This window comes from Lathyrus oleraceus, chromosome 5, assembly GCF_024323335.1.
Source record: "Lathyrus oleraceus cultivar Zhongwan6 chromosome 5, CAAS_Psat_ZW6_1.0, whole genome shotgun sequence".
NCBI lineage: Eukaryota > Viridiplantae > Streptophyta > Magnoliopsida > Fabales > Fabaceae > Lathyrus > Lathyrus oleraceus.
Window position 1 is genome coordinate 115,666,518 of NC_066583.1, and position 16,817 is coordinate 115,683,334.

Genomic DNA, 16,817 nt, shown 5'->3' on the forward strand with positions numbered 1-16,817 from the left:
TACGGAATCGAAATCGGAGGTCTGAAAGTCCTCCAACGATGAAAAATATAGAAAATTCTGCATTTTGTTTTATGTTAACCGGTTACCCACCGAGCGTTAACCGGTTACTTGCTTAAAAATTTGCGCAGGAAATTGATTCTGTTTTATGTTAACCGGTTACCTACCGAGCGTTAACCGGTTACTTACTTAAAAATCTGCGCAGGAAATTGATTCTGTTTTATGTTAACCGGTTACCCTCTGAGCGTTAACCGGTTACTTGCTTAAAAATCTGCGCAGGAAATTGATTCTGTTTTATGTTAACCGGTTACCCACCGAGCGTTGACCGGTTACTTGCTGTGAAAAATGAAAAATTGAGATTTTAAAAGTTGTATTCAATTTGGAATGAAATATAAGTGTGTGTATTTGATAATTAGCCTATATTTGTGAATGATATATTGTTATGAATGTGTATATGTATCATTGGTGGATAATTCATAGAGTTGAATTATGGTGATATGTGGAATGTTAAGATGGTAGAGATGATCTTAATTGCATATGTGTTGGTATTTGTACATTCATTTATGGCATGGTCGGCTTCATGGTGGAAGCGGTGAAACTATGGGTTCACATGGTAATAGATGTTGATCCTTGAATGGAAACAGGCGTAGCAGACGTTGATCCTTAATTGGAAATAGACGTAATGGCTTGGATTTTAGGTATTGAATCGGAAAGCGGTGAAACTGTGGGTTCACATAGACGTTGATCCTTAATTGGAAATAGGCGTAGCAGACGTTGATCCTTAATTGGAAATAGACGTAGTGGCTTTGATCTTGTCCGGATCGGAAGCGTGGCTTAGATTCTAGATATTGAATCGGAAAGCGGTGAAACGTTGGGTTCACATTGCGGTACCACATGCATAGAGTCACATGTCTTGCATTGAGTCACATTAGAGTTATGTGATAATTGAATGTTTGCATTGATGTGATTGTGAGGTGTGTATGAGATATAGTAATTGATTTGGTGATGTTTGGATACATAATTTGGCAAAATATGTGATTACGTGATAATTGTAGTTATGTGTATAATTGGGAATATAGTATTGGATTGTAATATTATACTCCCTGAGTTTTTATGTGTGGTTGAAACATGTGAAATAAATGTTGGTTAATATTATTGACATGGTTATACAAGGTGTGATGAATTCCGTTCATTGTTGATTTAATCATTGTGTTTTATTATACTTCTTCATAATGATTTGAATTCCCACCCTTCTGTTGGAATGATACTTTACATGGCATCGTGCAGATACTCCAAAGTAGTATTGCTGAAGTAAGTGGACGGTAGCTCACTCGAGATTAGCTGGAGAGCTTCAGTGCTTTGTTTTAGAGACTAAGTAGTGAGTCAATGCTCTGGTCATGTAACACGGGGTAGATTATTAGTATTGAACTCATATATTATTTTGGATATGCATTACGTTATTACTTGTGAACATGTTGATTGCATTTGTTGTTGAGAGGCCATAGTGCCAAATATTCTGAATATGGTTTTATTTTATCTTGAGGAGATTATTGAGGGACGATCATGGTATGGGACATGGATCATTTTATAAAATGCATGAGTACTCATTATTTTCCGCTGTGAACGCATATTCTTGAATATTCATGATAATTGAAATGTGTTATTTTAAATGACCAGGTGTATTGTATGTTGATGATGAATGATGTTGGTTTTTGAAAGCTTTTAGTTTTTGAAAACGTCGATGTGACGCCCTTTTGTTTATATGCGTGCTTATTTACTCTGATTATATGTAAGTATTTTGGGGTAGAAAAGGGGTGTTACATTAGTGGTATCAGAGCATGGTCGACCAGTTGGTCAATAGTCGTTAGGATTTTCCATCCCGTTGTATTTGATTTGTGTATCTAACACGATCGATACTGTTTGTCTGGTTGGTCCTTCCGGCCAGGTTGTTTAATTATGGTTGTTCCCTAGTATGCGACATGTGTGTGAGAACACTGTCGAGGCTTGTTTTATTTCCATTGGCAGGTTGGGAATGAAATAAGTGGGGGAGAAGCGTCTGCTTATCTTGGATATTCCAATTGTATCGAGCTTGGACATTATGTTGTTACATGCAAGAGTGCAGTGTTGGCTAGTTAACCTGTTTTGAGAATGTTGTGCTTTTCCTGAACCCGAAGAGAGGTCGGATTCGAGGATGGAGTTGGTTAGGAGTTAATCGGGTGTATATCAACTGTTTTGAGAAGACGGTTATTTTCCTGAGGTTGGTGCTAAGGAAGATTGGTTTGTGTCTGCTAAGCAAGTTGATGAATCGATGCAAGATGGTGCCGAGTTGTTTATGTTGTTGGCAACTTTGGATATTCATGAGAAGAGGACGATTGAAGAATTGCCAATAGTTTGTGGATTTGAGGAGGTATTTCCGGAAGATATAAGTGATTTACCGTCGGAACGTGAGGTTGAGTTTTCGATTGATTTAGTTTCTGGAACTAGTCCTGTATCGATGGCTCCCTATCGAATGTCTACTTGTGAGTTGAAAGAGTTGAAGAGTCAACTTGAAGACTTGCTTGAGAAGAGGTTTATTCGTCCTAGTGTGTCGTCGTGGGGTGCACCTGTTCTGTTGGTCAAGAAGAAAGAAGGTTCTATGAGATTATGTGTTGATTATAGACAACTTAATAAAGTGACGATTAAGAACAAGTATCCACTTCCGAGGATTGACGATCTGATGGATCAGCTGGTTGGATCTTGTGTGTTTAGCAAAATTGATTTGAGGTCTGGGTATCATCAGATTCGTGTAAAGGTCGAGGATATTCAAAAGACTGCTTCTCGGATAAGGTATGGTCACTACGAGTACTCCGTGATGCCTTTTGGTGTGACTAATGCACCTGGTGTATTTATGGAGTATATGAATAGAATTTTTCATGATTATCTGGATAAGTTTGTTGTTGTGTTCATCGACGATATATTGATTTATTCTAAGAGTGAAGAGGATCATGTCGAGCATTTAAAGGTTGCGTTATCGGTGTTGAAAGAGAGGAAGTTGTTTGCTAAACTCTCTAAATGTGAATTTTGGTTGAGTGAAGTAAGTTTTCTTGGACATGTGATTTCGAGTGGTGGTATTTCTGTGGATCCTACGGAGATTGAAGTTGTATCTCAGTGGGAAGCTCCTAAGTCTGTGTTAGTTGTAAATTTACGTGTCGGGTTTTTGTTATCGTATCCACAGGGATTGTAAGATATCACCGCCGTTCGATGGTTGTATTAATTCTAACTCAATGTAACAATAAGGTTTTGGTTGGTTGTCACGTTATCTTGCATAAAAAGGTAATAAATTGCGGTAAAAGTTATGGTTTGAATAAATGAGAAATATTGCCAAAGTTAGGGTTCGATGATCACTTTGCATGTATTTGTTCGGTCAACAATCTTATAAACTCCTTTAGATGATAAATCATTTCACAAAGTCCTCCCAATATGTTTCTCTCGAACACACATTGTGAGTTTTCCCATTTTGATCCATTGTTTCTCTCGAACACAATCTATCAAAATGACAACTTTTTGGTTCAACCTTATAGTGAACAAAATCATTCATTACTATCTCTAGCTAACAAACAAGATTGGATGAAAACCTAGGTCAAGAGTTGGTAAACATCTCTCGATCATAAACCAACACAAAGAGTTTTAAATAGAAACAAAGTTTTCATCATATATTCACCATTAAAGAGTTTACACATGAAGATCCTTACATTTACACACAAAGCTAGTAATCACCTACATCTAACCTTGACAAATGGAGGACTTAGCTACTCATTTTCATGGTAGCTTGGTCGGCAAGTTTCGGAAGAAGGTTGATCAACATCCAAGTCGGATAATCGATATTGGATGGGAATCCACCTTCTTTTTGTGGAAGATGGTTACAAGATGAAGAGAAATGAAATCTAGGGCATAAAAGATCCCAAAAACAATGCTGGAAAATATCTCTAAGAAAGTACAAAAGTGGAAAAATGTTGTAAAAACTACGTATGGCACTCAAAAGTGGCACCTGCTACTTATAGAGTAGTACTGGGCTGTCATGCTCGCTAGGCGAGCAGAAAGGCTCGCCTAGCGAGGGTCTAATTGTGGCACCAAAGGCACCTGCGCCCAGAGAAAACAGACTAACTCAAACTGTCATGTTCGCCTAGCGAACAAACCTTCGCCTAGCGAAGGACACGCTTCAACCTTCGCCCCAGCGAGGTTGAGAGGTTTTGCTACTGGAATGCTCGCTGGGGAGTCGCTAGAGCTTCGCCTAGCGAGTGAGTGCTGGCTGCGCTTTTCACCAAAACTGAACGAACTCGCTACCACCTTCGCTATCAGCTCGCCTGGCGAATTTATTGACATTTTACTGGAGCTTTTCGCTGGGCGCTCGCCTAGCGAGCAGGCTTCGCCACAGCCTTCGCCTAGCGAGCATGCTGATGAATGCTTGTTTTCTTTGGTTCCTTTGCCAACTTTCTTGTGTCTTAAATTTCAATTATTTCATGCCTTCTTCCTGCACAATAACACACAAATCAAAGGCACCAAGCTTGTTTATCAATGTAATGCATTTCATCTAAAATAAAGGTGATTTTGACAATTTAGCAAGGAAATAGAGTGAAAGATACCCTTAATTGATGGCTCAAATAAGCACTTTTGGGTATCTAACAACTCTCCCCAACTAGATTCTTGCTTGTCCTCAAGCAAAGTATGCCTCTTGAAGGACAAGAGGATTTGCTTTAAGAAAATGGTTTCTCCGAAGTTGGATAAACGGCTCAAACACAAGCGAAATCAGCATATACAAGTTTCCAACGGTTCGAATAAAATAATACACAAGAACTAAAACTTAAATAGCAATGCAAAATATTTATCTATCTACAACAATACTATTCTGAATGAATCATCCTATCTCTCCTCTTCGAATAAGGAATGAAGATTTTACGCGTTTGCAACCGCGGGAATAATCTCACTCTCTAACAAACAATGAAGAAATCAAATAGATTCATACAATGTCTAACAATTATAAATGGTACTGTGGAAGCATAAAGATCAATAAGGGCTTTTCGGTTGAAGCTTGGTTAGGTTAACAAACAAGGGTCATTTCTAAGGCCATTGAAACGAAAGTGCTGATGCAAAAGAGACATTCACAGTATTATTCACACATCTCGACTTTGTTTCATTTGTTTCTTATTTGAAACCTTCACAACACATATTCCACAACTCAATTTTTATTTTTCACTATTTTTCTTCCAAGCAAGCATTCATTTTCATTCTTTCTATTTTGTTCTTTTCTTTCACATCATATTTACAAAACAGATGTTTCTTTTATATATTTTCTATATACATATATTTTTTATGCTTGCTCGGTTTTTCTTTTCTTTTTCAAGAGTTGTGGTACTTACCGATTCTTTTTCGTTCTCCCCAACTTATTTCTTCCTCACCCTAAGTGAATGCTCTTAACTTTTTACGGCAAAAGAACAATAATCAAGATTTTCCGGGTTGTAAAAAAAAAGATTTTTGAGATCTCGCTTTATTTCAAGCCGAGATTCAACTGTTTAAGCTCAAAGGGGTTAACAAATACTCTCTCTGCTCACAGGTAAGTTGTTTTTGGATGTAGTTGTGCTCGAAAGAAAACAAGTGCCTTGATCATTTCTAATTGCTTCCACAATTTCACAATAATAAAAGACAAAGCATGAATCACATGAATCAACAAAATTTATGAGAATCCAGCATTTACATGTACAATGGAGGTTTCCTCACAATTTGTGGTTTAAAGTTCTAGATGAAACATTCATTCAATCATGTTGCAAAAAGACAATATTCAATTTACCAAAAAGAGTAAAGTTCCTAATGCATTCTATCATTCTAGCCGAAGGTAACCATGTACCTTAGCCTCATTCACTTGTTTATTCTTATCATTGCCATCCAAGCTCGGATGCACCTTCATTGGGTACTTCTTTGAGGAGCAACCAATCTAGAAGGTTTGCCACTTAATCAACCAAAAATTTATTAAACAAACAAAATTAAAAACATAAATAAATAACATTACTGAAAATTTAAATTGTTCATGGGGGACAAAACACCCCAACAGTACAAAATACAGAATCCGAAACTACAAAAGAAATAAACATAAAAATGAAAAATACAAAAACTCAACCCTCTAAGGGCTCAGAATCCTCCTCGCTACCGGCTTCAGAACCATCATCAACATCATCATCATCATCATCAGCTGCAGCACCTGAAGCGCCCGCCCCCTCACCATAGACAGGCCTGTCCACAGGCCAGTTGTGAGAGAGATGAAAATGAGAGAGTGTGGAGAGTGCACGGTTAAATTGCCTCAGCAGAGTTGCAAAAACAGAAAAGTTGTGTTTGGGCCAATTGAGTGCCCTGCTGAGGTTTTAAATAAGTGTTGTCATGCAGCGCTCGCTGCTGCTTCGCCTAGCGAGCAGCTAGCGAGTTTGCTCGCTACTGCCTCGCCTAGCGAGCATCTGGCGAGCATGACAGCAAATGCCTTTTCAAAGGCAGCAGTTCATGTTCATATAGCATGGTTAGCACTAGGAAACCCAACACACACAACACAAAAAACAGTAAATACTTACAATGTTGGGGTGCCTCCCAACTAGCGCTTGTTTAACGTCGGCTAAGCTCGACGGTGCGATGCTCACAGAGGAGCATCAAGCGGTATTGTGCAGCTTCCGCTGGCCACTTTGTTTGTAGAGCTTCCGGGATCCATTTTGTTGTGCAACCTCCTCAAGGGATTTGTTGTCTTCAAGAGGTTCTTGATGAACCTTCGGTAAAATCTAATACCACCCTTTTTCGGAACTATTTGCACAACGCTCACCCATTCACCGTCGGCTATAGAACAATTCATCCCGGCCTCCACTAATTTGACAACCTCCTTCTTTTTTAGCACCCGCATCAATTGATTCTCTTCGTTTGTGGACAAATTATTGCTAATGATCACGGGTTTAGCACAGTTATCATCAAGGTACACATATTTCAAATGTGGCTCTAGTTTCGGCTCCTCCACTATATTTGTCATATCCACGCTTTCCCTTGTCTCTTTATGATAGACAAGTTCTCCACAAGCTTCTAATTCATTCAACCATGCTTCCATCTTTTTTTCTTTAGTTTTGGTCGAAAGTTGGTAGACTCCGATAAGAGGTCTTTCGGAAGGATTAGAAATATGGACCTGGTTTGCGACCTCCACTAGCTTCTCCTCTGTGGCATCGATTCGGAAAGAATCATGTTTATCATTGAGATGCTTTTTGGCTTCAAAAAGATGGAAGGCTACCTCTTCATTTTGGACCCTTACTTTCATCAAACCGTTATCTACGTCTATCATCATGCGCGCGGTTTTCATGAATGGTCGGCCCAGGATGAGCGGAGCATCATCATCCTCTTCCATATCAATAATAATAAAATCAACCGGGAAGAAGAATTTATCAACTTTGACTAACATGTCTTGAGCCACTCCATATGGTGCAGTGGTAGATTTATCAGCAAGTTGCAAAATCATCTTCGCAGGCTTGATATCAACATTTCCCAATCTTTTGATAATGGACAGTGGAATTAAATTGATGCTAGATCCCAAATCAATCAAGCCATTACCCATGTAGGTGTCTCCGATGGTTACCGGTAGAGCGACTCGTCCCGGATCGGATTCCTTCCTGGGGAGGGTTTTTTGAATGATGGCACTACATCGTGCATCAAGCAAGATTGTCTCAGGTTCCGTGTACCTCCGTTTTTTTGTAAGTATGTCCTTCATGAATTTGGCATACTTTGGCATTTGCTCCAAGGCTTCAGCAAACGGAATGTTCACTTTCAATTGTTTAGAAATATCCATGAACCGGGCGTAATGCCGTTCATTCTCCCTTTTGGACGGAGCATGAGGATAAGGAAGGTTTTGGATTGGAGTAGCGCTCACTACCTCCTTTCCTTTTGCAATTCTCGAACTCCTCCATCTAGGTTTTTTCACTGGCTCCCTTATTACCTCATCACTTGTATTTTTCCCCATCTCCACACCTTTTTCTTTTTCAACTTCACCATTATTTTTATTCTTTTCAACTTCTTCACCCTCACTCCACTCTCCTACTTCACCATCAACATTTTCCTCCAATATTTCCTCCTCAATTTCTTTCTCTTTCTCTCTTTGTTCACTCTCAACTCCTTTTTTATTCTCACTACCCAACTCCCTCCCACTTCTCGTCATGATCGCCTTACAATGCTCCTTAGGATTTGTTTGCGTGTTTGCCGAAAAGGAAGGACCGGTTTGTTGTTCCGCGAGTTGCTTGGCAAGTTGCCCAACTTGAGTCTCAAGATTTTTTATAGCCGCGTCATTGCTCTTTTGATTGGCCATTGACATTTGCATGAATTGCGTCAATGTCTCTTCCAATTTAGAATTTACGACCGGCGGTTGTTGAGATTGATACGGATTTTGTGGAGGGTTTTGACGGCTAGAAGAACCACCTCCATAACCTTGGTTATGGTAATAGTTACTCCTAGGTTGGAACCCTTGGTTCCCTTGGAATTGTTGTTGTTGATTTTGAGGGTGCGGTTGATAAGGTTGTTGTTGTTGTTGTTGTTGTCTCGGTTGATAGTCCCGTTGATTGGCCATGTAGTTTACTTCATCAAAACCGGGAGGTGGACAAAATCCGGTGTCATGTTCACCTTTACAAAGTTCACAACAAGCTATTTGTTTAGCTTTTGACGGTTCTCTTAACTCTTTGATTTGTTGCGTTAAGAGTTTCACTTGTTGTGAGATGAGCTTGTTTTGGGCAAGGATGGCATCGTTCGTCCCTAGCTCAAGCACTCCCGCCTTCTTCAAAGAATTTCCTCGACTTTGACTCTGAAGATCATTTAGAGCCATTCGATTGATAATGTTTGTAGCTTCTTCGGCACTTTTTGACAATAAAGAACCACCCGAGGTCGCATCCAACAACGTCTTGCAGTTTGGTTGAAGTCCATTTTTGAAGATATGGATTTGAGTCAATTCATCAAATCCATGCCCTTTACATTTCCGAAGCATGGACTTGAATCTTTCCCACGCTTCATTTAATGATTCACTGGTTCCTTGTGAAAACACCGAGATGGCCGTCTTGGATTCCATGAATCGGTTATGGGAGAAAAATCTTTCGATGAATTTCTCTTCTAACACGTTCCAGTCTGTCATTACGGCTGGTGTTTGATCTAGGTACCAATCCTTTGCTTTACCGAGCAAAGCGTGGGGGAATAATCGTCTGAACAACGGAAGCTCCTGAGCCTGATCCACTCCGGCAGCCAATGCTATCTCATAAAATTTTGTGAGAAAAGCAAATGGGTCTTCATGGTCCATTCCGGTGAATGGACTTCCATATAAAAGATTTAGAGTTCCCGTTTTCATCTCAGCTTGCCTTCCGGTGTGGTTGGCAAACTGAGCGGTGTTCCTTGGACTGTTTATGCATGGAGTAGAAATAGGTGGTGGTGGTGGTTGCTCCATGTTTGGTATGAATGGTGGTGGATTTGTGGTCGAAGAACTTTCTCCTTGCTCTTGGCGTTGTCTAGCCTGTTGCCTCCTACGTCTCGTTTTGCTATTGAGCCTCCTTGCGGTTCTCTCGATCTCAGGATCAAAAAGAAGTTCGTCCACAGGGATTTGCCCTCGCATAAAACGTAAGCTGCACACTAAACCAAACAGATTACAAGCACAAGTCAAAAATTCACAAGCTAAAACTTAAACAACCATTGCGATGCTCGCAATATCAATTTACAATCCCCGGCAACGGCGCCATTTTGTTAGTTGTAAATTTACGTGTCGGGTTTTTGTTATCGTATCCACAGGGATTGTAAGATATCACCGCCGTTCGATGGTTGTATTAATTCTAACTCAATGTAACAATAAGGTTTTGGTTGGTTGTCACGTTATCTTGCATAAAAAGGTAATAAATTGCGGTAAAAGTTATGGTTTGAATAAATGAGAAATATTGCCAAAGTTAGGGTTCGATGATCACTTTGCATGTATTTGTTCGGTCAACAATCTTATAAACTCCTTTAGATGATAAATCATTTCACAAAGTCCTCCCAATATGTTTCTCTCGAACACACATTGTGAGTTTTCCCATTTTGATCCATTGTTTCTCTCGAACACAATCTATCAAAATGACAACTTTTTGGTTCAACCTTATAGTGAACAAAATCATTCATTACTATCTCTAGCTAACAAACAAGATTGGATGAAAACCTAGGTCAAGAGTTGGTAAACATCTCTCGATCATAAACCAACACAAAGAGTTTTAAATAGAAACAAAGTTTTCATCATATATTCACCATTAAAGAGTTTACACATGAAGATCCTTACATTTACACACAAAGCTAGTAATCACCTACATCTAACCTTGACAAATGGAGGACTTAGCTACTCATTTTCATGGTAGCTTGGTCGGCAAGTTTCGGAAGAAGGTTGATCAACATCCAAGTCGGATAATCGATATTGGATGGGAATCTACCTTATTTTTGTGGAAGATGGTTACAAGATGAAGAGAAATGAAATCTAGGGCATAAAAGATCCCAAAAACAATGCTGGAAAATATCTCTAAGAAAGTACAAAAGTGGAAAAATGCTGTAAAAACTACGTATGGCACTCAAAAGTGGCACCTGCTACTTATAGAGTAGTACTGGGCTGTCATGCTCGCTAGGCGAGCAGAAAGGCTCGCCTAGCGAGGGTCTAATTGTGGCACCAAAGGCACCTGCGCCCAGAGAAAACAGACTAACTCAAACTGTCATGTTCGCCTAGCGAACAAACCTTCGCCTAGCGAAGGACACGCTTCAACCTTCGCCCCAGCGAGGTTGAGAGGTTTTGCTACTGGAATGCTCGCTGGGGAGTCGCTAGAGCTTCGCCTAGCGAGTGAGTGCTGGCTGCGCTTTTCACCAAAACTGAACGAACTCGCTACCACCTTCGCTATCAGCTCGCCTGGCGAATTTATTGACATTTTACTGGAGCTTTTCGCTGGGCGCTCGCCTAGCGAGCAGGCTTCGCCACAGCCTTCGCCTAGCGAGCATGCTGATGAATGCTTGTTTTCTTTGGTTCCTTTGCCAACTTTCTTGTGTCTTAAATTTCAATTATTTCATGCCTTCTTCCTGCACAATAACACACAAATCAAAGGCACCAAGCTTGTTTATCAATGTAATGCATTTCATCTAAAACAAAGGTGATTTTGACAATTTAGCAAGGAAATAGAGTGAAAGATACCCTTAATTGATGGCTCAAATAAGCACTTTTGGGTATCTAACAGTCTGCTGCTGAGATTAGAAGTTTCCTTGGTTTGGCTGGTTATTATAGGAAGTTCATTGAAGGATTTTCTAAGTTGTCGTTACCATTGACGCAGTTGACTAGGAAAGGTCAAGCTTTCATTTGAACTTCGCAGTGTGAAGCGAATTTTCAAGAGCTTAAGAGAAGATTGACTACGGCTCCCATTTTGATTTTATCGGATCCGTTAGAACCTTTCGTTGTGTATTGTGATGCTTCTTTGTTGGGTTTGGGAGGTGTTCTAATGCAAAAAGGGCAAGTGGTAGCTTATGCTTCAAGGTAACTTAAAGTTCATGAGAGGAATTATCCGACGCATGATTTAGAGTTGGCCGCCGTTGTGTTTATGTTGAAGCTTTGGAGACATTATTTGTTTGGATCGAGATTTGATGTGTTTAGTGATCATAAGAGTTTGAAGTACTTGTTCGATCAGAAAGAATTGAATATGAGGCAAAGGAGATGGTTGGAATTCTTGAAAGATTATGATTTTGGTTTGAATTATCATCCTGGAAAGGCGAATGTTGTAGCCGATGCATTGAGTAGGAAGTTATTGCACATGTCTATGTTGATGATTCGAGAGTTTGAATTGTTGGAGCAATTTAGAGATTTGAGTTTGGTTTGTGAAGCGACGCCTTCGTGTGTTAAGCTTGGTATGTTGAAGCTTACGTGTGGCATTCTTGACGAGATTAGAGAAGGTCAGAAGTCAGATTTGAAATTAGTCGATGTTATGACATTGATTAATCAAGGCAAAGGTGGTGAATTTCGGATTGATGAGAATGGTATCATGAGGTGTCGTGATCGAGTTTGTGTTCCGGATGTTGCGGATTTGAGAAAGAGGATTCTTGAGGAAGGGCATAGAAGTGGTTTTAGTATTCATCCTGGTGCTACTAAAATGTATCAAGACTTGAGGAAGATGTTTTGGTGGCAAGGTATGAAGAAGGATGTAGCGGAATTTGTGTATTCATGTTTGACTTATCAAAAGTCAAAGATTGAACATCAAAAGTCGCCTGGTTTGATGCAACCGTTATCTATTCCCGAGTGGGAGTGGGATAGTATCTCTATGGATTTTGTTTCGGGTTTGCCGAGAACATTGAGTAATTGTGAGGCGATTTGGGTCGTTGTGGACAGGTTGACGAAATGTGCTCATTTTATTCCGTTGAGGATGGATTATTCAATGGAGAGACTTGCTAAGTTATACATCGAGAGGATTGTGTGTTTACATGGTATTCCGTCGAGCATTGTTTCAAATAGAGATCTGAGGTTCACTTCGAGATTTTGGGAAGGTTTGCAAAGTGCTTTGGGTACGAAGTTGCGTTTGAGTTCGGCATATCATCCGCAAACTGATGGTCAAACGGAGAGGACTATTCAGTCACTTGAAGATCTGTTGGGGTCTTGTGTTTTGGAACAAGGAGGAAATTGGGATAGTTTCTTGCCTTTGATCGAGTCTACGTATAACAACAGTTTCCATTCGAGTATTGGAATGGCACCTTTTGAGGCTCTTTATGGTAGAAGGTGTAGAACTCCTTTATGTTGGTACGAATCGGGAGAGAGTGTTGTGGTTGGACCCGAGTTGATTCAAGAGACTACGGATAAGATTAAGATGATTCAAGAGAAGATGAAGGCTTCTCAGAGTCGTCAAAAGAGTTATCATGATAAGAGGAGGAAAGCTCTTGAGTTTGAGAAAGATGAGCATGTGTTTCTTCGAGTTACGCCAATAACGGGTGTTGGTAGAGCTTTGAAATCGCGTAAGTTGACGCCGCATTTCATTGGTCCTTATCAAATTTCCGAGAGGGTAGGTGAAGTGGCATATCGGATTGCATTACCACCATCACTTTCTAATCTTCATGATGTGTTCCATGTGTCTCAATTGAGGAGGTGCATTGCGGATCCATCGCATGTTGTTCCATTAGATGATGTTCACGTGAGGGATAATTTGACGGTTGATACATCACCTATGCAAATCGAAGAGCGAGAAGTAAAGAAGCTTCGTGGTAAGGAGATTGCTTTGGTGAAAGTGATATGGGGCGGAGCCGCCAATGGCAATATTACTTGGGAACTCGAGGATAAGATGAAGGAATCGTATCCGGAGTTGTTCGTTTGAGGTATTTTCGAGGCCGAAAATCTTTTAAGTAGGGGAGAGTTGTAACAACCCAATTTTAGTAATTATTTCTTATATTATTTTTATTATATTTTATTTTATTTATTTAGAGTGTTAATTAATTAATTGGTTGTTAGGTAGTATAATAATTAATTATATTAATTAATTTGGTGTGTTAATTAATTATTTAGTTGATATAAGATGTAATGAATAATTGGATTAATTAACTTGGTGTGCATATTGAGTTGGTTTAATTTATTTGAATTAAATAGAGATATTATAATACTAGGTCTTATTGGGCCTAATAATTAAATTAGAGATATAATTCTTTAAGCCCAAATATAATACTAGTATATAAGAGGTGTGGAGAGTGAGAAGTAGGATTCATTTGATCATTTGACGGCAATAGAGAAAAAGAAGAGGAAAAGTAAGGAGAAGAGGGGAAGAACAAGAGAGGAGCTAGGGTTTCCAGAAAATTGAAGAGGTAAGGGGGAGAATCCTTATTATTATGGGTTAGTATGATTGGGTCAATGGGTAGAAGTATGTTTAGGTTAAAAACCCCTAATTTTGTATGGTTGTTTGAAATTGTTAGGTCTTGATGAGTATTCTCGATTTGTGGTGACTTGATTGTGTTAAAACTGCAAATTAACGTTATATACTTAGAGTATTGTATGAGTTATAATTTTCTGAACGTTTGACTTTTTACGGAATCGAAATCGGAGGTCCGAAAGTCCTCCAACGATGAAAAACGCAGAAAATTCTGCATTCTGTTTTATGTTAACCGGTTACCCACCGAGCGTTAACCGGTTACTTGCTTAAAAATCTGCGTAGGAAATTGATTTTGTTTTATGTTAACCGATTACCCACCGAGCGTTAACCGGTTACTTGCTTAAAAATCTGCGCAGGAAATTGATTTTGTTTTATGTTAACTGGTTACCCTCCGAGCGTTAACCGGTTACTTGCTTGAAAATCTGCGCAGGAAATTGATTCTGTTTTATGTTAACCGGTTACCCATCGAGCATTAACCGGTTACTTGCTGTGAAAAATGAAAAATTAAGATTTTAAAAGTTGTATTCAATTTGGAATGAAATCTAAGTGTGCGTATTTGATAATTAGCCTATATTTGTGAATGATATATTGTTATGAATGTGTATATGTACCATTGGTGGATAATTCATAGAGTTGAATTATAGTGATATGTGGAATGTTAAGATGGTAGAGATGATCTTAATTGCATATGTGTTGGTATTTGTACATTCATTCATGGCATGGTCGAATTCATGGTGGAAGCGGTGAAATTGTGGGTTCACATGGTAATAAACGTTGATCCTTGAATGGAAATAGGCGTAGCAAACGTTGATCCTTAATTGGAAATAGATGTAGTGGCTTAGGTTCTAGGTATTGAATCAGAAAGCGGTGAAACTGTGGGTTCACATAGACGTTGATCCTTAATTGGAAATAGGCGTAGCAGACGTTGATCCTTAATTGGAAATAGACGTAGTGGCTTTGATCTTGTCCGGATCGGAAGCGTGGCTTGGATTTTAGATATTGAATCGGAAAGCGGTGAAACGTTGGGTTCACATTGCGGTACCACATGCATAGAGTCACATGTCTCGCATTGAGTCACATTAGAGTTATGTGATAATTGAATGTTTGCATTGATGTGATTGTGAGGTGTGTATGAGATATAGTAATTGATTTTGTGATGTTTGGATACATAATTTGGCAAAATATGTGATTATGTGATAATTGTAGTTATGTGTATAATTGGGAATATAGTATTGGATTGTAATATTATACTCCCTGAGTTTTTATGTGTGCTTGAAACATGTGACATAAATGTTGGTTAATATTATTGACATGGTTATACAAGGTGTGATGAATTCCGTTCATTGTTGATTTAATCATTGTGCTTTATTATACTTCTTCATAATGATTTGAATTCTCACCCTTTTGTTGGAGTGATGCTTTACATGGCATCGTGCAGATACTCCAGAGTAGTATTGTTGAAGTAAGTGGACGGTAGCTCACTCGAGATTAGCTGGAGAGCTTCGGTGCTTTGTTTTAGAGACTAAGTAGTGAGTCAATGCTCTGGTCATGTAACACGGGGTAGATTAGTAGTATTGAACTCGTATCTTATTTTGGATATGCATTACGTTATTACTTGTGAACATGTTAATTGCATTTGCTGTTATGAATATGGTTTTATTTTATCTTGAGGAGATTATTGAGGGATGATCATGGTATGGGACATGGATCATTTTATGAAATGCATGAGTATTCATTATTTTCCGCTGCGAACGTATATTCTTGAATATTCATGATAATTGAAATGTGTTATTTTAAATGACCAGGTGTATTGTATGTTGATGATGAATGATGTTGGTTTTTGAAAGCTTTTAGTTTTTGAAAACGTCGATGTGACGCCCTTTTGTTTATATGCGTGCTTATTTACTTTGATTATATGTAAGTATTCTGGGGTAGAAAAGGGGTGTTAAAGGAGCTACTTGAATCATCAATATGATCTCAAGAGAGGAACTCCTTGTGTGATTTTGTTTCTTATCCTTTATCTCTTGTATGATTAGGACTTTAGCCATTCTTCTTCTTCCCTCCACTCTAACCCAAGCCAAAACTTTTGTGCAAACATTTAACACTTGTTTTCAAAGATTAGAAACCTAAGCCTTATGCTTTTGATTTTCAAACTTTCTTTTTATAACACTTATTTTGAATTGAACTTTTAAGTCAACTTTAACCATATTTTGTACATACTTTTATTTGGTAAATATAACTCATTCAAATGTCTCTTTGTGGTTTTAATGGCCACTTTCTTAATCAAATTTTTTATAACCTTTAGCTATTAGGTTTGAGTTATCCTTGAGGTAGATGTAATACTCACCTATATCCTTAGTGATGGACAATGAGTCTTCCATGCTTATTATAGGGTTAACCCCTCACTAGCATGTTGAAGCTATCCTCACATGATGGATTTGTGGTTTTAGGTTGAGTTTTCTCCCTTGGATAACAAAAGACCTTAAGGCTTTTGGACCAATCAATTCACCGACTCATTTTGAAATTTTTACCCCGAACTATGCGATTTTGATCCTAATCTTTTTTAAGATGGTACGTAGGCAATGGGTTTATCCATCCAAACACAAAATGTAAATAACTTGTATATTCTCTTCTCATATCTTCAATCATGTTTGCACAAACAAATTTTTCACAAAATACCAACCTTACAACAAATATGAAAAGGGCTCCCTAGGAGTACCTAGGATGTTTTGGGTGCTTAAAACCTTCCCATTGCATAACCAACCCACTTACCCAGATCTCTGACATTTTTACTAGTTTTTGATTCGATAAAACTTTTAGGTTTTTGTTCGCTTTCTAACCATTCCTTTGGATAAATAGAAGTGTGGTGGCGACTCGACTTATATGGTTTATCTTAGATTT